The 27,832-nt window shown below is 25.1% G+C and overlaps 1 protein-coding gene across 1 annotated transcript in view; it reads left to right on the top strand.

Moving 5' to 3' along the window:
• Positions 1 to 368: 368 nt before the first annotated feature.
• Positions 369 to 27,832, top strand: part of LOC129606423 (homeobox protein 5) — an 86,266-nt gene continuing 58,802 nt past the window's right edge. The window contains exon 1 of the mRNA XM_055516749.1: positions 369 to 807. The gene's annotated coding sequence lies outside the window, so the exon portion shown is untranslated. The remainder of the gene's footprint in view (positions 808 to 27,832) is intronic.

The raw sequence follows: 27,832 nt of genomic DNA, 5'->3' as shown, positions 1-27,832 counted from the left end.
GTCTATCAAATTTTGTATTTAATTCAGTCTTCTGTCAATTACTCATTTAACAATTATTTAATACATTTCTCATTTTCCTTGCACAATTAAAATTCCAAGAATTGACACTTTCAATAAATTTTTGTACGAACGCGTGTAGACAAATTGTTCATTTTACACATTACCTTTTTCGAATTTTCAAAAAAAAAATAATAAAATTTCTATATAATCAAATAATACATTTTAAAATCAGAAGGAACCACCACAGTTTAGATTATCAAATACCATTTTCGCTTTCACATTGTCGCACTCAAATAATTTTTATATTTAAAAAAAAATTTTTTAAACTTTTTTAATTTTTCTCATTTTTGTTTTGTTTCTCTTTATTTTCACAGTGGATTCAACAATTTTATGAGAGTTGAAAAGCGTTCAGTGGAAATTTAGTTTAATAGGAGCAGTAAGCAAGTTTTAAGGGAAAAAAAATACAACCTAACTAGTTATCCAAGTATACTTAGAACTCAGTAGAAAAACCTACATATATAAAAGGAAAATTTTCGTTTAAAAAGCATAAAAAAAATGGAAAACATGGGAATTAAATAGTCTAATATTTCATACACCATACACATTTTCTGCTTTAAGCAAAGAGGAAATGCAACAATTTATAGCAACAAAATATAACAAATTTAGATAGGAAGGAAAATAACAAGGAAGGAAGGAAATATTTAAAGTGAAAGAAAAACAATTTCAAAGTAATTTTCATGAGCTTTATACTTATATTATTGGAGTGGAGAGATTTTACCTTGTATATAGTTTGAGCATACTTTAAAAGTGAGTATCTTACATGTAAAATACTTATAGAAATACAAAATATCCACATACTATATATACATTTATACTACTTATAATTTTGTGTGCATTTTTTTATGTTCCATACTCTGCAACATTATAATAATTTGTGTTAAACTATGTGTTAGTGTATAAACTATGTAATAGTTTTACAACATTACCCATATAAACGAATTTTAAGTAAACTAATCACAAAGATAATAACAGTTTATAGTTTAAATTTTATTCTTTATAAAATAATATCTTCTACTTTATCTAATATACATCCATGTATTTATAAGTGGAATGGAATTTCCAAAGGAAAAGGATATACAAATAATGATGCTATTATGCTATATAAATATATTTCTGCCTAAAATGTTAGTAAAAGTTTTTGGAAAGTTTTGAATACTTATAAATGAAATTTGTGTAGGTATATGCACTACTTAGCATGTCATCTATTAAAATTAAGTTTGTAACTGAGAAAAATATGAAAATTTTTTTTGGCACTGAAAAAAATTTGTTGAACATTTGGTAAAATAAAAAAAAATTGTAATATACATTATTGGATTTTTGGTATTTAGTATAGCTAAAACTTCTATAATTGTATAACGAAATACTTCTACAAATTCCAGTCCATTTGAGGAATAAGTGAACAGTAGAATAGAAACGGGTATTATTTACGGCATATAGGGTGAACTTGTTGTTAGTCTACCGAAGCCATAAAGGGGAGATAGCGATTATTCTTGAAAACTGTCCAGAGTACAACCGAATTATCTCGAAAATGGGGCATTTCATAAAGAATTATTAAGAGGTAATTTTAAGGAAAAACTCAAAATCTTTTTTTGAATTAGTTCCTCAATAAGTTTTTCAGTAATGCCGCAAATAACACGCCGTTTCTTAAAAAAAACGATCTTCTTTTCAACGGTTTACTCAGTTGCATATTAATATTTTTAAATCTGTTAATAAATATGGAGGTTATAACAGCTTAAGTCGATACCAAAAATTTTCAACTGAGATTTTGGGTGTTAAATATTCATTAGCGTCCCTTCCGCCCTCCAGGAACGTTTTTTTTTTTTATTAAATTGTCCAATTTTCTGCCCCTGAGAGATTATGCTCTGTTACAGGTTCATCTATATAGCGATTTTCAATGAGTAAAGTCAATTTTATGTTTTGTGAAAGGAATTTTTCGTAGACATAATCGTCATTTTTACAATATAATTCTCTCAACTAAATAAAATGTTTTCTCTAATTTTATAGATTACTCGAACAATTTCTTGGAGTGCATTTTAAAAAAATTTTAAGAAAATATTCCCAATATCTCCTTTTAAATTTCATGAAATTTTGATCAGGATTTAATTTTTAATTTTTTTTTTGTTTATTTTATACAAAAAATATCCTTTTAATATAAATGATCCTTTTCTATTAAGTTCAATATAAAATATTTATGTTGTATAGTTAATGATACCAAAAAGTCTTAAATTAACTGTATATAAGTTTCAAGTTCTTACAATGAGGACAGGAAAATCTTTGAGGAAAACAAAATAAATCGTTTTTTTTTTTCTTGAATAATCTAAGAAATATTGATAGAGAAGGACCTATATGAATATTATAAGTTCAATATTATTATATGTAGACAAAGTTTTAAGTACATATACCAAGCAATAAACTCATTTGCAATATTTCTCAGCAAAATTATACTATATTTATGTACGTATATATAAAAATTTACAAGAAGACAAGTACATAGTAGTGTAATGAGGAAAATTTTACTTTTAATCTTAAAACTTTCTTAAAGAGCATTTTCTCAATATTGTTTTTTTAGTCTTATTAATTTTCTATTGTTTTAATATGAAACTTTTCTACTCATATTACACTCAGTTTATTGAAATGATATTTTTTTTTAATGAAAAAATTTGACCTGGATTTTCTTCAGAAACTTTGTTATGTAACGCTTAATAATACTTACATTGATTTAAAGTTTTCAGCAATAATTAGTTTTTTTTTTCTTAGGAGAAAAAATAAATGATAAAATACTTAGCCATATATAAAAATACAAAAAAATTTATAAAAAGTTTTTGTTCTACAATTATTTTTTTTTTCTATATAATTAAAAATATTTTAATTGGGTTTGGTGAATCTTATATAGAGTAGATCAATTTTAATAACAAAATAAGAAAACATGATATCTGATGTGAAGAGCAGAGGATCGACCAAATTTTTTAGTTTGATGAATGAAATTATATTTGTTATATCAGTTAAATCTACTAGTATCGTAGAGCATAGTCATAAAATTTTAAAAATATTCTACGTGCAAATTTTTTCAAAACTCTTGTATTTCTTTAAAAAAGTAAACTACAATTAAAATAAATTTTTGAAAATTGGTTCATCCAATAAATGTGATCAGTTAGATTAGCTAAAATATAAGTACACATAAAAATTATCCTTAAAGTTGTAAAAATTTTCTAAATCAAAAATATCTTTGATTTTACACAATAAAAGTAATTACATGCTTTAGTAATTTCATTCAGAATTATTGCCATAAATTTTCTATACTGTCTGCAAACTTTAATAAATAACTTGAGAATCATTGCATTTTTACCCTACTAATGAAACATAAATTTGTTAGAAGGGCTCCTTTTAAATTGTTGAAATTCACTTTTCACCTTCTCCTTATTATTATGAAGTAGAAAAATCCTTATTATTTGTGATCCAGTTCTAATAGTTTATGAACTTTTAGTGATAAAAAATATTTCATTTTTATTAGAAATTCTCATACTGAGAATAAGTAGGTGTGCAAAAGTTAATTGACTTTAGTAAACAACACACTTTTCTTATTATTGTAGAGGATTTTCTTATATTCCAATAAATTTTATGATGATCAAGACTCAAAGATTTTGTAATCAAATTTGTAAATAATTTCTAAAACGCAATTTTAAAAAATTTATGTAAAAGTATTTTTCTGAATTTATTATTGATTTTTTACAGTAGATCTTATTAAACTTTATGCAACAACTTCAATTTTGTTATGTACGTTCTCATTTTTTGTACACATGTTTTCATTTCCATTAAAAATCCAACTACATTTCACTTTTTTGATGTGTGAATATGCAAACATTGAAGTTTCATCTATTCAAAAGTGACAAAATGAAGAAAAAATTAATCTAACCTGAGTCAATATTAGAGAGCATATTAGCACTTTATTTCTACTTCAGCTTTCCTTTTCCATTTTTTTTTTATAAAGTAAATTCTTCTAGTTTCCAATGTCAATACAAGAAGAAAGAAGGAAAAAAAACTGAAAAGTAAATGAAAACGTTTTCAAATTTTGTAAATAATTCCTAGCTAGTAAATGCACTTTATATTTTTTTTTTTTAATATTTTGTACATGGATCGAAGTGGGTGAAGAATAGAGAAATAAAAAATTCAAGTAAGTAAAGCATAGAATAGCACATTTTATTTTAAAAATTTAATTGTAGGACTTGTATTTCTTATATAGCTGCGCATCTAAATAATGATTGTGGTTACTCTTTCATGAATATTCGATTAGATTCCTAATAAATTTATAGTTATAGTATAAGGGATAATATCTTTGATAAGAAGGCGATTGCAAGCATATTCTGGATAAAGAAATTCGAAAGAACTTATAGTGTTGAAGGAATAAAGGCCTCAAAATTTACTTTTTGCGAATATTTTTGTAATAATTACAGAATTTGGAAAAACTTGTTTTTTTTTTTTTTTATAATTCTGAATAGTTTGAACGGTACTTAAACGGGAGACAAAATTTTTAAAAATTTTATTCTAGAAAAATAATGTTTCTACCAAAACTTTCGTTGTGTAAAAATTTCCAATTTCTAATACTAACACTGTAGAATTTTGATAAACTGTTTGTTAAACCAAACATCTATAAAACAACTGGCAAAGTAAAACCAATCAGAACATTTTTTCTTCCAAGATCTTTCAGAAATTTGTCCAAAAATTTATATACCTTGAGGTGAAAAAAAATTTTAAGAAAAATTTTTGTATTTTTTTGTATAAAATTGAACTTTTTTCCATATACACACATTGCATTACTCTTCTCCATATGCATTGCATTTCAAAAGAACTCTTATGATTGTGACTTATCAGAGTAGGTAACATTAAACCACCATATCTTGTAGGAAATTAATTTTTTTGTGACTGAAAATATTATAGAAGATCGTCGAATTTTATTCAAGTTTGTTATACAGAGAAGTTTCTTTTCAAATAAATTTTAATATGAAAAAAAAAATTATTATTTATAAAGAACTGAACTTTCTAGTTTTTTGATGCAAGATTTGCATAATTGAAATTTCATTATTTGTAATCAAGAAATAAAATTTATCAAAATTACATTACCAAAATATTTGTAATATGATAAAAGTGGTATTTGTGCAACATAATTTTCTATCATTCTACTAACCATTCAAGGACAATTTTTCTTTAATTATTTCGAATAATTTTTTTAAAAAATCAATTTTCTAAACTTCGATCTTCTTAAAGTTTTTACATTTATTAAACATTTTCGCATTTATTTCAATTTTATATTGAACATTTAACCTTGAACAAGCCTTACATTCTCAATTATATAGTCAGCTCCTCTATACTACTGACATAACAAAAATTGCTGGAATTTAACAATCCGTACAAATTTTTCAGATATGTGTGGAAATTAAAGTTCATAAAATAATATTTTCAGATAAGTTCTAACACGTTTTGTTAATCAGCTAGTAGTAATTTAAGTACTTTAGAGAAAATTTGTAACATTCAACTTAGTTTCAAAACAATTCATAGTACGCATTAGAGCACACAGCAATTTCAACAAATTTCTCTTAACAAATTTCTTAAATTGACAATTCGAAAAGCGCAATAATCGTGTAAATTAGATTTTAAAATGTTTATGTTATCACTTTTTACAATATTAAATTTAAAAGTCAACAACATAAAAATATCATTATGAATAAGGTATATAAAAATGTAAAACCCCAATAAGTATGCAATTTGTTTGAATTTTTTTTTTCTTATTAAAATCATTATATAAATAAATTTATTCATAAAAATTTAAACTTAAACAACTCAAGTATTCTTGAAAAAGAAAAAATTCTGTCTTCAACTTTTCCTGGGTTTTTTTTTATTACAATATACAAACATTCATAAACCAGCATGCGTTCAAATCGATTTTTATCTTTTCATGTTATTTAAAATGACGATCATTTCTATTCAAAATAATGTCTACGTTACAAAAATCACAAAAATAGAAGAAAAAAAAAATATTCAAAAAATAGAAGGAAATAACAGAATTTGGAATTATTGAAAAATTTCGCTAAAGGGATATAATAAAAAAAATCCTGGTAGATTTTTTGCTTCCTTTTGTTATTCAACGACTGAATTTAATCGAAGTGTAGCTATTCTTGTTTAACACTGTTCTTATAATATAAACTCAATGATACCACCATCATCGTTCTAATCTTTTGAAGCAGCTGTATAATATATATGAAAAAAATTTCTTTTCGTATATTCCATCAAGTTTTCCTCCTTTAGAAAATCATAATTTGATTCATTTTGTTTGCAAGTGAATTGTGTCTATATACCGTAACAAGGATACACAGAATCATATTATAAAATTGAAATCATATTCAGTTCTTTGTAAGAGGACAACGAATTTGATTTTTATTCCTATTCTCTTTGTTTTTATTGCTTTTTTTTTTTGGTTTTTTTATATATTTAGTTAAAGTTTTTTTTTATATTTTTTACTTTAACTCTGTTTTTGTTATTTTTTATTGTTATATCAAAGGGAAAGGAAAATATGAAAAACCAAAGATTTCAACAAGGGTTTTTTAAATATTTATGAATTTAAGAGAGGCAAGAAACTATATAGGAAAATCTTTAACGTACAAATAATGGGTTATTTTCATTTTTAGAAAGAATTCAACCGTAATTGATGAAAAATGCATTATAAATTTGTAATTCAGTTCATCATGTTGCTCATTTCTAGACAACAGAAAGAAATCTATTTAAGGACTTCCTTCTAAGAAAAAAACATAACTTGAAATTTTTTTAACTGTAAAAATTACAGTGTTTATTGCATTAAATTTTGCATTAAATAAAATTGGTCAATTTGGAAAAGAGAAATGTAAGCAGCCACATGTGGCAACATTAATAAGTTACTAGAAAACAATTTAGTTGCTCGTTTTGTGTAGAATTTTTATCTTAATTCTCAGTTTATACAAAAATTCTACTATCACCTCATAGTGGAAGGTTATACCTGTTTTAATATTATTTTTGGTTGTTTGTTTTATAACTATTTTTTTTTCAACAATATATTCACAAAAGCAAATTCAATTTCATGCCAAAAGAAATTTTTTCTTGAGAATGAAAAAAAAAAAATTTAATCGGTTGAATGTATCAGAAGATTTTTACATATAGAATAAAAAAAGGATAATATAAGGATAACTAACAATATAACATTCACGTTTGTGTTTATGTGTGCATGCATAAAATATTTTTCATATTTTAACTTTTTAGCTTTTGTCTGTTTACAAATATGAATTTATTCTCCGTTTTTATTTCTTTTTTTTTGTTTTATATTTTGTTTGTCTCAACAATGTTCAGTAGATGAAAATTTTAAAGATGAGAACAAAAATTACTTCGAAAATATTTAACAATACCCTAAGTTTAAAAGGTTGAAATTCTTTCATATTTTGTGATTTTTCCTTCCCTTCTTTACACTGATGATATGGTGATCTCTCCCTATTATTCCATGTTTGTTTTGTTTTTCTTATAATAGCCATCATAAGTGACGACAAGAACAGAAAAAAAAAATTCCATTCTTATAAGAACACGGGAATACGCCTAAAGGATAATAAATAGTTATAAGTATATTGTAATTCAAATATGATTGGTTTGGTAGGAGGAAAACAAAAGAAAGACAAATAAGAAAAAAGACAAGGAACACGTAATAAATAGGAAGGAAAAAATACAATTTTCGGCTTTGTATGTGCTTGAAAAATTATTACATTTTTGAATATGAAAATTTGAATTCTTTTTGAAATCATATGAATCGTGAAGTCTTTAAAGTTTCTTTTTGTTCTTTGAAAATTAAGAAATCGTGAATAATTTTTTTTTCTTATGTAGAATTAGGATTTACAAATAATTTACGAATCCATTGTGTAAAATAAAAGACACAAAGTCGTCTCTTATGTGCAGGTTGTCTGAAAAAAACAAAAATAAAAACAAATTGTAAAGAGAATTATAAACGACAAGGGCACGATGACAACTTTTTTTTCTAAAAAGTTGAAAAGTTATTTTAAGATTTCTTACAGATTTATAATTTTTTTTTATGCCGGTAGTGGTAATGTGGTGGTAATTTTGGTGGTATAACAATTCTTTTTATTTACATCTGATTTTTTTTGCCTCTATTCTTAAAAAATTGCGTATTCTAAAAATACCTTTAATCAATTTTTTATACGCAGTTACTCACTATATCTACACTCACATATTGTATGCATAATATGTAAGTAGATGGAATAAGAAATTTCGATGGAAAAGGAAGTGATAGAGAAGTTAAAAACGAGAATTTCTATATTATAGGTGCGGTCGGAATCGAGTAGGTTATTATGTTCGAAGATTCATTCTGCTCTCCTCCAACTATATATTCATCCAATTATAAAAGATACAGGCGCAAAAATTGTTTTTAGTAAAATTATGTTCGTATATCCCATTGTCCTTAATCAATCAAATGTAACTAAGATTTTTATAAACTAAACCTAATTAGATATTGAAAGATTTTCATATATCCGAAGAGCTTGACTAACACTTCACAAAATATATGATCATTTGGTTGGTAGAGCACCACATGGTACACATTTAATTAATTTCTATATGTTGAGATTTGGAAATTTGTCAACTTTTACTAGATATATATCAAATTGAACCAATTTTCAGTTAGCGATGGTAACCGGTACAATTATATAGTGTGGTCGATCTTTAATTGCGTATCAGAACCGTTCAAATTTTAAAAGGATTCTATTCCGCAATTACTTTCTCAATAATCCCCACCGACTCATCTTTTCTTGTTATTTCAGCCACTTTATATTTTTGTACTTTATTTCTTGGAAAGCCTTACCTTCCTAATTAATCTAAACTGATTCTTAGTGGTTTTTCAGAGTTTCTAACAAATGATTTACTCACACATAATGTATGAAATTATTTCTGAACTTTAAATAAGATATTATAAAAAAAACAACCTGTTTGCAATCAGATTGTGTAAAAACTTTATTTCTCGCTCTTCTAGTTGAAATATATATACAGGGTATCCCTTAACAAAGCGCACTCTTATATAACATTGTATCGGACTTCATGAGTAGACAAATCTTTTTTATAGAAACGGGGTTTACAGCTCATCAGGCTTGGAGTTACAGGGGCTTAAAGTCAATTTCGGCTTATTTTTATACTTTTTGAAATTTGAAGCATAACTGCATGACTGTGTAAAACCGGCGTATTGATAAATATGATTTGGAAACTTCAGAATAAGGGCTTTTTCGTGAATATCTACATTAATTATAATCTGTTCAGATTTCGGAATTACTTTAAAGTTCGAAAAATTTGAAATTTTAACTCTTCATTTTTAAAAAACGTACATTGGAGCCTTCTCCACTTTTGTCTACTCTTTAAGGCCTATGCCATGGTATATAGCAGTTCACTTTGTTATGGAATACCCTGTATGTAAGAGATTTTGTTCGTTCTACTTGAGTGACGCTTAAATGGAAAATAAATTTTCCAAAGATTTTTCTCCCTTCCTTTCTTTTTTTAAATTTTTAACTTTGTAAAAAAAAAAAACGAAAAACTTCTCATCCCTTTTGTTCCTTATGTAGGTAAAGAAAAAGGAAGTGGTTATACATTTTGTGTTCCCGGTGAAAACTTTTTAATTGCATATCTTGTTAAAAAATTGTTTTATGGACTTTTTACTTTGTGATGTTCATTTAATTTTACTGTTGAATTTTCTTCAATTTTCCTATATTCTTATTTTTTTTTTGAATAAGATTTTTTAAGTAAAGAGAGTGAAAAAAAAAGAATTTTTTTTTATATTTTTTCTTTTTAAAGTTTTTAATTAAGATTTATCTTAAGATTTTATCATGTTTTTAGTAAAAACACCATAAATGACTATATAAAGATGAAAAATTTCACATAATTCATAATTCGTTTTGTCTCATTATGATCTTATTTTGATAAATTTACTATATTGCAGGAAAATTTAAGGATGATGACTTTTTCGAAGACACATTTACTTATTATATTATGAAGTTGGTATATTAAAAGTGGCAATTTTAAATCTTTTTTTCAAATAAACTTAAAAACTTTTCATAATTCTTTTAATAAATCTTAAGTATATAAGAGGAGTATAACAAGACAATGAAAAATGTTGTTGAATTTTTTCGTTTTTTTTTTTTATTTTAATGAAAAACAGATTTTTGTTTTTCGTTTTTTCCTTTGTTATTTTTCCATTAAAAATTTCAGGTATTTCAGGTTTTTAGAATTTAAACTTTTCAAAGAGAAATCTCTTTAAAATGAATAACAGGTGAATAATTTTATTAAAGTTAATTAGAATAATTACCATAAGTCGCTGGATAATTATATCAATTTAGAGTAATTAGCTTCAATTAAGTATTCCTTTTACATTATTTTAAAAATTTTCTTGTTTCTTATTAGAAAGCGGAAAACAATGAGCTCAATATGAGTCTATAAAATTACAAGCAAAGTATAAATTTAAAAATAATTTTTATATTATTTTTACGATCGGGGTAATAAACAACTCCGGATAATTGATTATCATATTTGACTCATATTAGTAAAATGCAAGATGAACCATCAAAATACATGCAAATGTATGTAGTTGGAAAATATATGTAAATGTATGTACATATCATCTTCATAGTAAATAAATTAGTACAAATACAAAATGCTAAAATAGAAATATTGAAAAAACAATTAAAAAAGTTTCAGTCGGTGTGAATAATATCCTGCACTTTGACAATCTGAGTTTAAAAATTTTTTTTGAAACATCTAGAATTGGCTTTCATTGTTAAATGGCAATTACTCGAACCTGTCAAAGCGCACTCAATAGGAGCGTTACGGATATTATCTTTGACCTTTAGGTAGACACGCAACTTCCAAATTTTATGAATCTAGCTTTATTATTTTTGCAAATATTTAAAATTTTCAAAATATATGTAGAACGTTGCTTTATTATTGGACACACCTTTACGAAATTTGATATTAATATTAAGTGTTAGTTTTTGCAATATTATAAAAAAACTCTTTAAATTGTATGGCAGCTACCTGAACCTGATGTCCGAATAGGTTCAATTACAATAGAAACGTCCTTGGAAAAACGGAAACAATTTTTGAAAGGTTAGGGTAATTTGCATTATTCATTTTTGAGTTATCGTGCGATTTGACAGACTGGCGGGCAGACACATCTAATTCAACACAGAATTTTACGCTGAACAAGAATATATATATATGCCCACTCCTTCAAGTGGTTACAAATTCCATACCAAAGCGAATACATATACCCTTCACGAAGGTGCAGGGTATAAAAAATGTCTAAATTTAACGCTTAACTTAAGTAAGTTAACTTGATTGTTAGCTTAACACTGTATGACATACATATAAAATATTTAGCTTGATGATCCAATAATAGTGAAATGTCGAGATGTCCAACATTCAACAACAGAATGGATTTATGCAACCGACCACCTTTACACAAATTTGATTATAGTTTTTCTATAATATGGTAATCATCAAGTTTTCATATTGTAATTTTTCTTTGAATAAATTATGAAAAATTCTTACATTAATAAGACCCACTAAGTTTAATAATAAATAAATTATACAATGGCGTAATTTTTAATTGAAAATAATTGTAATCATTAGATTTATTAATGAAATATATTTGAAATTTTAATGGGAATCATATTCGAGTCCCTTGTAGATAGTTCTGCAAAAGTAGCAGTTTTTTATTTGAAATTTTCTCAATTTACCGAACCAATTTCAAACGTAAAGCCATTATTGTCTATATAATCAAAATATCAATTAAAAAACTTAATTAGGAATTTAAAAACAATCATTGTACCTTAATAGCCGCCATTTTCTTTTTTTTTTAAATTAAATTCAATTCAATTTTTGCATTGAAAAATTCTATCTACTTTGGAAAAAGAATTTTCTGTTTCTGTATTTTAACTTTCACTCAACCAGGCACAAACAAAATAATTTTAAAAATACAAAAAAAAAATCAATTTTTTGTTTTTTCTTGTCGAGTGGGCATTGAACACCTATAAAAGTTTTTTACTTTAGTTTACTGTTTTGCCCTTTTTCATCACCCTTTTCTTTCCATACAGGCGAATACGGACAAAAATTAGAAGGAAAACAAAAACACTTGTTGTAAGTCAGTAATCCGATCATATGAAAAAGTATTTCCTGATTTTCGACTAAAGTGAAAAAATATACGGCAAACAAAAAAAAAATATTATAAAAGTTTTAAAGTTTTAATGCAATGAAATTGCATACCATCATAGGGCATAGAGAAAGGTAGAAAAAGAAATCTACAATGCTAACAAAACTCGAATGACACGAGTATTTTTAGTTGTTTTGCAAATCCAATTAAGAAGAGATTTACATTTTTGTGTCATGAAAATGCATTTAAAATTTTTATTTTTATGCATAAAGATTTTTTTTTTTTTAGTTTCTTGTGTTTCAAAGGTGGTCGTTAAACTTAAAATTCTGGTGTCCAAAAGTGATTTTATTATTTTCACATGTTTGTACTGCATAAGCATTTTTCATTTTGCATTGCATATATTAAGGCTGAAGGTATAAAAATCTCAGTATCAAATTTTTTTTATTTTATTTTTGTTTATTTTTTTTCTATTCATCGAATTAAAAAAACTTTTTATATGTTATTTTTAATTACTTTTTTCTTTTGTAACGTTAAACAATTTAAAAGGATAAGGAAGAATAATGATGAAATATTTCATTGCAACCTTAAGCAAGAATTTTAAAGCAACCTTAAGGGTAAAGGTCACAAATTAGGAAATTTTAATTTAAAAGTTACAGAAATTCTTAAATATTTTTTAAAAATAAAATTTTCATTTTGAAGATTTGATGAAAAAAAAAATTTTCATGAACCCTGCAAGATCTTCAATTGAAGTGCAATTGAAAAACGTAGGAAACCAAATCGATGGCACTAAAATGGTATTGGCAATGACATATGATGTCATAAGTCGTATGCGCATTTGATTAATGCGTCAAGTTAATTATTATCGAATAAATCTGCGCTGCAATACCAAAAATTTCCTGTAACAGAAGTAGCGTTACCATGCGTAGCCTATAAAATTTACCTTTTTCTCAAATTTTTTTTGTTTAAAATTTGGAAAATATGAAATAATCGCAATAATCATTATAAAACTGATTCCTATAATTTCGCGGGACCACTTGAAAAAAAAATGTTTTTTAATCCGGTCGAAAAAATCTACGATAAATGTAATGATTGTTGTCTATATATAATACCGATATGATGCATTACTGCACTCAATTAAAGCACCTTAGTATGCTTGACTTGCTGATGAAATTGTGACAGTTTTTTTATATATGTAGAATATGTAAATTAAGAAATAAATAAAACTTAGTGAAGTAAAACATGACGATACAATTTGCCATAGTTGTAGTTTCCGTTACAAAACATTTTTATTTTATTGTTATGGGACTGAAATGTTTTAAGTTTCATGCTGGTTTTTTCTTAATTAGTGAATATTTCAAATTTATTCTATATGGAAATAAATTCCATGAGAACTTGCAATTACTTTTTTACACTTGATATGTATAAGTTACTACAAGCACTTGTTTTAAATTCATATGTAAAACTTAGTTTAAATGAAGTTTTTCGGCTGCTAATGGTTATTATAATGGTTTATAACTTAATATAGAAGAAATAATATTTTGAATGCAATTAAAAATTCCATTTTTAGCGATAAACGGTGTAGAAGCGTTTTAAGCAAGCAGCCAGACAGACAGGCAGAAAATGGAAAATTGATAGGTAAATTTTGACTATAAATTTAATTGTCTAAATTCAGTAAGAATTTAGTATCAAAAAATTTAAACTTTGGATGAGATTCAATTTTTTTTTAACTGTTAAGTGCTTGTGTGGGTCAGTTGCATTGGCTAATAGCTACAAAGAGCTTATCTTTATATTACATAGATACTCCCGTAACTTCATAATGCAGAGTGTCGGATTAGAATACGGAGGAAAACTAGTTATATATATATACTAGAATATTCGAAACTATAGTTTGGAGTAGAAAAAATTGACAATTTTTTGACTTCAAACACAAATTAACTTTTTACATAAAAAATAACTTTTAGCATTAAATGGCAAGTTATATGCAGATGTCAAAATGTACAAAAACGTCAAAATGAATAACCTTATTTATACAGTTTAAATTTCCAATGTGAAGTAGCAGCAAATTAAATTTACTAAAAACTAAAGATGGAAAGCAAAAAAAATTTAACATAGAAAGCAAATCAATTTCTTAAGTACCCCATTCAAATTTCTGCTTTGATATTTCTCAAATCAATAATCAAATTAAATCTTTTGCAAATAACACTAAATTCATAATCGCATCAAGTAGAATTTGCTAAGATAACAGTTTCTCCCATTTTTTCAAGCGATTATTTTTCAAAACTCAGAACAATAAACAACAAAATTTTATCAACACTTTCAAAAGACTCCTTACTAATAGAATCCTTTAAAATATTTTTAAACATTATACTATAAAGACAAGCTTGAATCTCTCTCCACTCACGTTGCTTTTTTTTCAAAACTTTTATAAATAACGAGAATTGGTAGAGTTGACCGTGTCAACTTTGTGATAGCCATTAGAATGAATGATTTTAAGAGTTATATTGTAATTGCCACACTATTTCACAAAACGTTGTTTTTTTAATATGTATTATATGTATTTTATCACTGTAATTTCAGTAAATGGCAGCTACTACTCCGAGTCAAGAAATTGCAACTACTTTTACAAAACATAGCAACTACAACAAATTCCTATATTATAGCTTCAATGTAATTTCTGAGATAATGCCAAATAACTTTTGGAGTTGTAAGACAACTATCATAATCGCCTATGATATCGCAACAGTTTTTATCCTAAATAGCGAACAAGTTACGTTATTTGTTTATATAGAATTTCAGTACTGTATCTTAAGTAACTACTAAGATATGTCCAAATAATTATTAAAGTTATGTGACAGCTACAACAACGATTTTCATCACATACAACAGAACCCAGTAATATATTTTCTTGTATAAAACCTCGATATTATAGCTTCAACAATTTTTGAAACATAGTCAAAAAAATTTTGAAGTAGTAAGCAGCTAGCCGTACTACTGCCGCGATTATATGCAATTTAAATAGGATTATGGCTTTAACTATTGTGAAATCTAAGTCATTTGTGAAAATTTGTTGGGCTTAATTCATTAGTTTCTGAGCTATCGCTTTGATGGACGGACAAACGGACAGGAATGGTTATATCGACTAAGAATGCGACGCTAAAATGCATACAATTATGTCTACCTCTCAGACCATTATTTCTTAGCATTACAAACGGTAAGGCAAATTTATAATACCCTTCGAACATACGTTCGTATGGGGATATAAAAGTACATAAAAATTTTTTTTATTTTCTAAAAAAGTTTTATAGATTAGCTTCCATATACTGGTTGTCAGATTTTATAAAAGCGAAATTCTATAAAATTGTTCTGATCTCATTTTACTCTTGTTTAATTACTTTGTATGAGAAAATTTTATATGATGGTGACATCTGCTATTGTTTTTATTTTGATAGAGTAGCCATTTTCCTTTTCTTTAGTTTAACATTCAAAAATATTTGAATTGTGTAGAAAATATTTACGTAAAAACTTTTTTACTTAGCTATTTATCTTTATACATATATGAATAGAAAAGCATAGAAAGAATGAAGTATGTGAATTATTTTCTGCTTACCATGCAGTCAAATGAATATTTTATTAAAAGTTTTGTAAAATTATTTTTGATTACTTTTTCTTCTTGAATTTTTTACTTTTACAAAAAATTATTTTTGTATTTCAAAATAAATATAATTAAACTTCCTTTCAACGTTTTATTAACTAGAAACTTTTAAACTTTAATATGAAATTTAATTAGATTTATTTAAATTTGATTTAAAAAGTTTTAAAATTCAATGTGTTTTATAAATGTCATTTGAGAGTGTGTAAAAACTCTTCAATGGATCACATTTTCGAATGGAATATAAATGTAATTCTTACTATCACTTGTTAAATCACAAATTCTAAATATCAGTTACCGAAAATTTCAAAGTTCCATTGCTAGTAAAAAGTGGAAGTTTTACTAGCAATGGAATGGAATGGTGGACGCAAATTCAAATAAATATGTTGATGTTAGTCTCACTGATTTAAGTAAGGCAAATGAAGTGGGTAGACTAAAAATGTGATTTATATTGAAGTAAGAAGAACATTATATTGAAAACCATATAAATACTTAATAGATTTAAAAATATTCATTATTACTAGATTCATTATTACCCTTACATTAGCTTATAAAGATATTGCTGGAGCTTATAGATTTATTAGAATTTTATTAGACCTTATTAGTAATTAAATTTAATTACTGGTACAATTACATATATTTAATTGTACCAGTAATTAATTTCTATAACTGAAAAAGAAATCAACCAATATTTTAATATTTGTGAGAAACATTCCAGTAAAAATTTCTTGCGATATATGAATAGTTTTCGTTTTAGAAATCTTTGGATTTGATATTAATAAGATTTAATACCAATTCTAAAGCAATAAAAATTGAATTTCATATAATTAACTATGTAAATTTAGTCCTAAACTGATGAATTTCATTTTTTCTTAATCTTATTGATTTTGAAAGGCACAAAAGACGTTCGCGTTTAACATTCTTTCTGCAGATCCATTTTTAAAGTGATACATATAAATCCAATTAAAAATTTTGAAAATTTGATGATCAATTTTTTGAAATATTTTCTTTAAAATTTCTTTCCAGTTGAATGTCAGCCCCCATTAAGAACAATGTAAAATCAATCCTTAATAACAAGCTGGGTAATTTTTAGATTTTCCGTATTGTTTTTCTCACATGAGAAATTAGGTATATTCTTCAATTATTTCCACTAAAATCCAGACTCGTAATATGTACCTAAAAAAATTAGAACCTTAATTCAATCTAAATAAATTTTTTTTATTTAAAATTTTTCATTTTTATTAAAACTTTTTTAATTTTCTTTTTTAACGCTAACAATATAATTTTGATTTAATCAAAGTCTCACATATTTATGTATTTGAAAAAAAATTTTTTTTTTTTTTGAATAGTAAACTTTTGAATTCGAACTAGATTACCTAGATTTCAAGAAAAGGTTTATATTCAATTTAAATTTTTTTATTTCAAAAAAAAAAGATTCAAACACAAGAGAAATTTTTTCTTTAAATTTGGAATTGAACTCAAACTTTATATTTTCATATTATGACAAAAATTTCAATATTTTGAAGGACTAAGACCTTATTCTAGAACCAAAGATCAGCCTATAGCCACAACCCTTTGCGGTTAAATTTAAATATCAAAAACGTTTTTAAGACCTTAGCCTAATTTTACTAACCAATTTGTTCTCCACACAACTCTCTCTCTCTACTACTCTCACTCCAAATATAACAAGAACAAATTTCGAACCAAATTATCAAATTATATTATACTATATTATATACGAGGATAAATTTTTTTTTCTTATTAAATTAAAAAAGTTGCTATCAATTCAAAATCAGAATAAATATCATAAGTCCAAAAATTTTTTTAGTTCAATCAAAGTAACATTATAAATAGGAAAAAGTAGAAATTATAAAAATTCAATTTAAATTATGAAATAATAACAAAATGGGTGAAAATAAATTATTTAGCGAGGAAATTTTCAAGGAATTTAATTCAATTGGAGTTAATTCAAGCAACCTAATTGTGCAGAGCTATGAAAACAGTTCAAAATTTCAAGTTATTTTAATGAATTTCTTTTATTGTAAAAAATACATATGTATATATGTATGTATATTTAAAAAAAATTTGGATGACATCAAATAAATGTTAAAAAACATATTTTGTACACTAAGGAGCAGAAGTATTCAAGTACACAGCAAAAAGTGAAAATTATTTGAAAGCTTGAGCATTATATGCCGAAGTTCATAGCCATATATGTACATAATGCTAAAGTAACAAACATATCGAAGTTTGCGCAACATATTAGTGTAGAATGTTAGTGCAGAAAAAATAGAATACCTTATCGAACAAGTACTTCAAATAATATACATAGTATGAAATGAAAATAAAAGAAACCCAATAAGATTCTTCAAATAATCGCAGGTATTTTAAATAGTCTTATAATTGTTAACAATATTTTGACATTGCTTGAACAAATTTTGTGTAACTATATTAATACACTTTAGTTTAATTGGAATTCTTATAACTTCAGTGTGATTCTTATGTACAGGATTTTTCACTTTATATTTGATTTGATTGATGTCTTAATGACATTCTATAATAAGGTACTACGATTTGAGTTCAATACAATTGAATTTTATCTCCTACAGGATATCATTTGTCATATCTCCAGCATATGGAAATTTTTAAATAATTATCAGCAAATTAGTTAATTTAATAATGCTTTATGAGCAGATTTTCTTTAACAATCTTTCGATACAAAGAGTTAAAACTTTGAGAATTATTTAATAATATTTTGTAAATATTGAAACTACATAGGGTAAAATTGAGCACTAAAAAGGCATTAATAAAGCTGTTTATGATGTAAACTGACAATTTACCCACACTTGCTCTTTAAAATACGGAAACCGGCTATTATGTAACTTTTTACAACAATTTTTTTTACTACATTTTTAAAACGACCATTAAATTCTTTACCAAATTATGCACTTGGTCTATTGTTTTTAATATAATTTTTAGCACTTTTCCAAAAAATTTTTTGAAAAAAGTGCTTATTAGTTTCACTCTGTCCGTCCGTCCGTCCGTCCGTCCGTCCGTCCGTCCGTCCGTGGACACTTTTTTTGTTTACAAAACTTCTACACCCTTGAAGATAGAAAGCTGAAATTTTATATGTACATAGATCTTTACTAGAAACTTACTTCCGTAGAACAAAATTTTTACCTATCTCCCCCCCTCTAGAAGTTATACCCCCCCAAAACCTTAAAAATGGCCTTTTTTAACTATTTGTTGCAATGAAACCATAAGCATTTTTGAAATTTTGCAAACGCAGAAAGGCAGCGGCTTGCTTTCCCTAGCGCGGTATACTACATTTAAACTTTAGAAAAATAAAATGGCCGCTCAAATTTACCGTTATCTAAAGTCCTTTTTTTCCAAATTTTTGATGTCGTTTTTCTTCTAGATCCCAGCCTGTAGAAGCTTGAAATTTTAGAGACTTTTAGACATTAACAAATAGTTCATTTCGTTAGAAAAAAATTTTTTTCCATCTCCACCCCCTCTCAAGTTATCGCCCCTTGAAATTTGTAAAATTTGAATTTTTGACACCTTATATTTCCGAAATCGCACGCTTTTTCAAATTTCTATAAACGCAAAAAGCTAACGGTAAATTCCGTGAAATTAAAAAATATAATTATTTTTCTTAACTCACACAATTAACCCTTAAAATCGAGCATTATGTTAACCCCTTTTTATATTAATTTTTGCTTTATTTCAAAGACTGCATAAATCGTTCATCCTAAAAATATGCAATCCTAGAAAGAGTTTTGTATATGAATGAAAATAATTTTAATAGTGTGATAGGTATACATAGACTGTATTTAAAAGCAGAATTTTCACTTGTTGAAGGGAAAAGTGCTACAATACAAACCATTGGTTTGACCCAACTTTATTATATTTTTATATGTTGTAAAAGGATATTTTAATATTTTTGTTATTATGGGAGAACCGTTATTTTATTATTTATGGAAATTTTCTAAACAAAATTTAATCAATTTTTCATTTTAGTTTAACTGTTATTATTATTATATTCAAGTAGGTATACCTGCTAATTTAAATGGAATGAAATTTCGTTTGAAGAAAATAATTAATTTCTGTACACTATGCTAACATAATGTGTTTGCATTAATTTCAATAAAATTTTATTTTTTTTTCTTCCAAAAATATTCACAAAATTCATCGAGGTATCCCATAAATAAATGTAAATTTTGTAAAGTAATCAATTTTCCAAAAAATTTTATATAATATTTTCCAAGGTATACACTCATAAATTTCCATAAATTTCAATCTTTTCTACCATAATAAATATTTTTTGTGACCTACATAACTTTTATTGATGATATTAAAATAAGGTTTATTATTTTATTGCATAAAATTCATAGCATAACTTTTCACCTACATACGAGTATAAGCATTTATACGAGTACATATTATTGGTCCTATAGAATATTGTATTATAGCATTTATGTAATATTTAGTATGTACTAATTGACTTATTTATTATTATTTACAAATACGTATCTGAGCAAAATTTAATAATTATGCATAAAATTGATATTTCGATGAAATTTAAAAATTAAAATTTTTAATTTCTACTTCAAATATTATTATATAAATTATTAAAAAATTTGTAGTGTAAACATTTTTTTGAATTTCATTGAAATTTTTTGTTAATTAAGAATTGAAAATGAGAAAATGAAAGTTTTGTTTTCACATATTGGCCAAAAATTATGCTAGACATGTGTAATAGAATACAACAAGCAAAAAATTCAAAAGCTGGTGAATTATTGCATTTAAAAAATTTTTCTAAGAAATTCATGAACGAATCATATTTTTAATTGGTACGTTCATTAACACTAGAAAGCGTGAATATATCTTATATTTGGTACTAGTCTGTTTGTTAATTTTTTATCTGAGCTATAACGCAGCTTGATTATCCCTTTATTCGTTCAATTTGAGTATTGTGTACTTTTACTTACATTTAGGCATGAGATTCATCAAAAAAATAAGTTTTGAGACCGGATTTTGCAGTGCCCTAGATATTGGTTTATTGAGTTTCAAATTTTCGTAAGAAACGTAAAATAAAATTTTTATTTTGTCCAAAATTGGGCCAAATCTAATTTTATATTACTCAAAGAGTTTCGAATGATGCAGCTAAGTGTGATATTTCTATAAAATAGGCCAAATACTGAAAAAAATATTACAACATCTCCAACAGTTTTGATGTTTTGAATGTTCCTAATGATAAACGCTTAATAACATTTTCTGCCATGTTTTATTACATCACAAAATATTACACTGAGAGTTGCAAGTGAATATTATGTTCTTAATAATTTCTTACAGCCATAATACGAGTATTTAGCTAAATTTTCAATGTTACGCAATAATTTATGAAATGTTTTGTTTGTCATGTACACATGATGAATCTCAACAAGGTTAATTAAAAATGTAGTCATAAAATCTTGCTTTAATTTTCAGCTATGTAAATCACATAAATATGTACTCAATATAGAGGCAGAAATGCTGCTCATTTTATACTTTTTTTTTAGAAAATTCAGATATAAAGTGTTTTACCATTTTTTCCAGTGTACTTCTTTAAGATTTTACTGAAAATTTATATTCAACATTTACCATTTTTTCAAATTTCACTGTATTAATTACGTGAAAAATGCTAACACCAATTTATTACTTTTAAATTCAATTAAAAAAATAATTAAATATTGTTTTTTAATTAAATTTTCAAAAATTTAAGCGTTATTTACACGTTTTTAATAAATAATTATTGCTTTGCCTCAAACATTTAATTGGCCTTATAATAATGTTTTACAGCTATTTAAAAATTCATTATACATCTAACTTTTCAATTTCAATGATTGTCCAAAATATTATCGTCGTAATAAATTTTCTTTTTAAAATTTTTATTAGCCTTTCAACATAAAAATGAATGAAAGAAAAAAAATTTATATGCTAATAAAATTTTAATGTTAAAAAGTTTTAATTATTTTATTTTCACAAATATTTTTTCATTTCGTCCGAAAATTCATAATTTTGAAATGAAAAATCTTAAAGAAATTATAAGTTTGAGTTGAAAATTTAATTTTATAAGGATACCGATTAAGTCTCTCCAAATATGATGAAAATATACATTTTTAAAATATTGTTTTGGCTATCATATAAACGCAAAAATGGTCACAATTGCACTGAACAAAATAATTCGTCCCCGTATTTATAAATGAGAATATCGCATGCCTATTAATAAATTAAAACAAGATTTGTGTTTTCTATATAGACTGGTAGAAATAATAAACAACATGATTGCGTTACTCATTGTCTCAGATATACGAGTATGTAGTACCATGGTTGTTCACAATATCATTAATAACTCGCATAATGATACAATCATAAGCGATCATACCACAAATTTGCACATTCATGAATTCGTACATTAAAATTTCCTATTTTTTGACTTTATAAACAAAATTTTCAATTTTTGACTAGTTCATTGGAGCTGAGATTTTTTACACAAGCATTGTGCTGGTGCATCTGGGTATTTAAAAAAGAGCAATATGAATACTTTAAGAAAAGGATGGCCACTTTTATTTTTATTATTAAAAATCTGAATTTCATTGTTGTATTTTGTTTACAAGACGCTAGAAAAAAAGTTTCATTTATATCTTTGTTCATTTAATCGTTTTTTATTTCATATCTATTGTGAATTTAATTGTGCGTTTCAAAAATGTAAAATTTTATTACGATTTCTTCCCTTTTTTGCATTTCTTAACATTTATTCAACATTTATTTTTATAATTTTGAGATAATTTTCGTCCTTCACAACTTTTATTTTTTGAAAAATACAATTATTGATGGCCCCGATAACAATAAAAAATCTCACATGTGTCCTTAGTTTATATGTATGTTTTATGAAAATAAGACGAGAATGTCCTTTTTTCCTACGAAAATATCCTTATTTTATTATTTTTCATTTTAACATCGCATGAACGAATTTTATATTAAAATAAATTATAATGCTCATTATCTATAGAAAAAAACTATTTTTGATCTTATCAATATTGCTCTTGATACCTGAAACTAAATATTTTTGAAAATATTTTGGAAATTTAAAGGGCAATATTCATAAAAATTTAATATACGATATAAGATTGTAAAGGCAAATTACCCTCTGAGTCATAATAAATGGCATTTTCTATGATTATCAAGAGTCAAATAAGAAATTTTGAGTTTATAGCATTTGACAAATTTATAAGATAATGAAAATTATTTGAAAATTTAAGTTATCAGCAGACGATTTATGAAAACTTTAGGGGAAACAAAATTATAGACCATATTATAAGCATTAAATTTAAATGTGTTCGAATAAATTCACCGTTGAGTTGATGAAATTAATATATCTTTTAGTTGTAAAGGTTTAGGAAGCAAAAGACGTAAAGAATGCAAATGTTGAGGCATCGTAATTAATTTAATACGGAACTTTTAATAATTAGTTCAATTATAGTTTTAAATTTTATTGAATTTTAGGATTTAGAGCATATTCTATTTAAATAATATTAAAATTTATAATGTAAGTCAATTTAAGAAAATTTATCATTCGACAGAATTCTTATAAGTAATTTAAAATTTTAAATTGACAAACCACTCACAGTATATTTATTGGAAATTGTGACTATACCCTTACGAACTAAATTATTTTTATATTTGGGCACCTACAGATAATAACAAAAGAACTCAACATATTTCATCATCAAACTAAAATCTGAAAATTATCTTGTTATCGTATAGATAAAAATACAAATAAAATTTACTAAGTTCTAAGCCATACTTAATTTGTAAATATAATGAGTCTTAAGTAAACGTTAGATGTGACTGATTATAGTTAATGAAGAATTTCTGAAAAAACAAAAATTTAATTTTATTAAAAAACACAGCGGAAGACCGGTCTTATATGCGGTAACTCAGAACTTTAGAAAGTCCAGTGTACAACCAACCATTCTGATATCTTTTTAATAAAATCTATACGACGTTTACAATTTTATTCAATTTTATCTGTAACTAACCCTTTCAGCTATTCATATTTATTAAAGGAACAGAACACATATATATGCCTACACTTTTTAGTTTTTACACATGGTAATGCATGCAAATATTTCTCAATTTATTAAGTTAGGATCAATTGAAATCTTTTGACATTCAAAGAAAATATAATTAAATAATGAAAACTATATAATTGAACTTTAATAAAATTGTATAATTTCTAATTTATCAACAGAATTCTATGTGATGTAATAAATCCATATAAGTAATATAGGACCAAAATTACATTCTCATACACCTTTAGTATATATATACCTTAATGAATCCTCTCATTAAATATACTTTCTGATATATATGGCAATTTTTGGTAAAAAGAAAATTTTATGAGTTATTTGTAAAAGATTTTTGCAAAAATTCAATGGTATATAACATAAAATAAATCATATATACATATAACATAATAATTGTGGTAAAGTTACATAACGATAAGATTGACATTATGTTAAAGCATTTCTTAATTTGATTACACGGATTGATTCTATCTATGTAATAACAAAAGGATCTAAAATCAATTTCATTTTTTGAAGAGAGCATTGAAATAAACAAGGAATGAAATTATTTTTCTTCGAATCTAAAGCTTGTTTGTATATTAACTTGAATTTGTTAAGGATAAAAATTTTGTTCAATTAATTGAATATCAAAGTTGAATTGAATTTTGAATTTGCTTAATGAGAATTTTGTGAAAATGGTTGATGAAAAGAAATCATATGAAAGTAGAAAATTAAAATTTCTGTTTTATTGTACATTTCTGAAATATTTACAAAGTTGTTGTTGATAGTTTCATGCCAGTGCTATATGATTTGGTTCTACCACAACACATAGAATGGTGAAATTTTATAAGTTTCGACTTCTTTGATATGATGACTCGATATATAAATTAAGCTCAATCAGCGTTTTAGTTTTAGATAGGACAGAGGGAAATTCCTGAATCAGGCTCAGCACTCGACGCAGAACAAAAATATGTGTACAAGATTATACCTCAAACCATTATATTTCAACAGAAGTTCTTATATAATAATATGCTACGATTATGATTCGTATACAGCGATAAACTTTGATTTTTCACAATTCCGCTCCGCTATTTCAATTATTTTTAAATGCAAAACCGCAGCATTGTTAAATTTTCACTTTGATTTTCTCTGTGCCTTATTTTTAATTTATTTCTCTATTCCTACTTATAATTTTTCATTTAAGAGTCATTTTGGACTTTATATCAATACGAACTTATGACTCATATCTAATAACAATTATTGTTCTAATAATATCCTTTCCGAAATTCAAGCAATACTATACTACTTAGTTACCTTATATAACATTTTAATAAGAACAAGATAAAGCAGACAAAATTGTGGTAAACAATTTGGTTAAAAGTTTTCCATTTTGTTTTCTCTCATTTCCTTAAATTAAATATATAAATATTTTTAGAGGAAAACTTTCATACACATGCGTGCGTACACATAAGAATATCAATAAAAACTATTTCTACAAAAAGCAAATGAATTTGTGCGTGTGTTCTTTATAAAATAAAGAAACGATTAAAATTGTATGAACAACAAGTATGAATTTCCAATTAAAGAAATTAAAAGAAGAAAATAATAAAAATACAAAAAAAATTAATAAAAAAAAAGAGAACACAATACACTCAGAAGAAAATCAGGATAATTATTTTGTATATTTATTTGACTACTTGTTCTTAAAGTTTATTGTTTGCTATTAAGGATACATTTATATTTTATGGGTAAAATCTATTGGTAAATATTTGCCGTATGTTCACATTATATATACATATATATATATGTATACACAATCATGTATATATAGATTATTCCTATGTATGTTTATTATATTTTGTTAATTAATTTGTTTTTCAACTATTTTATATAGCAAGGATATTTGAATTTTTTTATTCGTTTGTGGTTTTTCTATTGATATTATTAGAGTTTTATATAGAAATATTAGAATTTGTCCTTGGTAACAATTTATATTCTGAGTATAATTATTTTATACTAGTAATTTATTTAAAATTAGTTGATAAAATTTAAAATGAAATTGAATTTAATGCTTTAAATTGTTTTTAGATTAAATATAATACTTAATATATGGACAATAAATTTCAATTATTTTACAAAATATATAACAATTTTTATATTGTATTATCATCTGCATGGTATGAAAGAAGTACGCATTACGTCAAGGAAAATATTTCGAACAATTGTATTATGTACTTCAAAATTTTAAAGCCGAAATAAAATGATTGAAAATCTTTGACTTTTGAATGTTATAAGCATGTAATGTACAAGAATAAATAAATTTGTCGCGAAGCGCGGAAATCAAGTGAGCTTTTCCAAAATCCTAATTTTATGCGAAGTTACGATATGCTCAATATGTTCTTTACACTATTCAGAGCTTTTAGAAAAAAAAAACGCTATAAACTGATATTTTAGTACGAAGTATTGTTATTCGTTTTCACAAACTTCGACCCTGTATTAAGTTTTTCTAGTGCGTTTTTATTATACATAAGAATATTTTCTCTGTACTCTAGATCGATACATGGTGCCTAAACTGTATTACTCATTGCAGAATTTATTTTAATTAGTACGTTTTAATTAGTACGTTTTATTGAAGAAATTTTAGACGATAAGCATTTTTATTTTTAAATTAACCAACTCCGGTACGAAATTATTCTTGAAAATGGTGCAGTCAAAAATTCCGTTATGATTTTATAACTTGCATGATATAATTTTGGGCATAGCTGAATTTGTTGTTTTAGAATGTGAAAGCCGCAATAATACAAAAGGAGTTCAAAGATACAAAAAGAGTCCAGTTGATAAGATTCTTAGCAAATAATTTGTTTTGATACTGTAATACAAAAAAGCTCATTTGATTAAAAAGTTTTGTAAATTGCATTATACGACATAAAAATCCGTTTAAATTTTCTTTCAGAAATTTTGAAATATTTTCTTAACAAATTGCTTAGCTTAACGAGTCTGCAACTTAAATTTTTTTTTTTGTTATTCATACTGATTACCAAAAAATACCTGTGAAATATTATGCGCTATGCAGATTTTTTATACAACATTCCTCTAAAACTAAAATGCATGAAATACAATTATGTTACGGCACTGTTTCACTTTTCAATGTATAAGATGACCAGAATAATTTTATTGAACAAAAATTTAAATATTATGATGGTTAATAATAATATACTATTAACCATCAAGTTAAGCAATGCATTATCCAATCGTTAATCAAGATTATAAATTTTCCACATAAATAATTAACTTTAAATTGTTCAATGCTTGCGAGAACTTTTTAATGGATTAACATTGTGGTTACGTGCTAAAAAACAGAAAATTGGGCAATAAAAATTCTCACAAAAAAACCTTATCTTTTTGGTACGCCTTAATTCTGCGATACAATGAGGCTGCCATGTAGAAATAGCTGATAAAATAGGCTTTGACAGACTTCTTGTAAACAAAATATGTATGTGTTTATAATATAAGAATCGTAATCTCAAAACTTCTAACAAAAATTTATTTTCTAAATAGCAAAGTTATGGATTTAAAACCTTTCCTCAGTTATGTATGTATTTATGTAATATGAACTTTTTAAAACTGCAATGCTCTTCAGAATGAAAACTACTGGTTGGATCATATGACATTTAAACTAATTAATAAGCAGTTTATTATTTGAAAGTTGCGACTCGCTTGTAATTTTTATTTTACGGATAATTTCAGCTAATCATCTTGTTTATGCCAATAAGTGGGTCTTTCGTAACAAACTAAAAT

Source organism: Condylostylus longicornis, unplaced genomic scaffold (genome assembly GCF_029603195.1).
Source record: "Condylostylus longicornis isolate FDR11 unplaced genomic scaffold, ASM2960319v2 ptg000018l, whole genome shotgun sequence".
NCBI classification, from domain to species: Eukaryota; Metazoa; Arthropoda; class Insecta; order Diptera; family Dolichopodidae; genus Condylostylus; species Condylostylus longicornis.
Note: the sequence above shows the minus strand (reverse complement) of the source record. Positions and strands in the feature narration are given on the sequence as shown.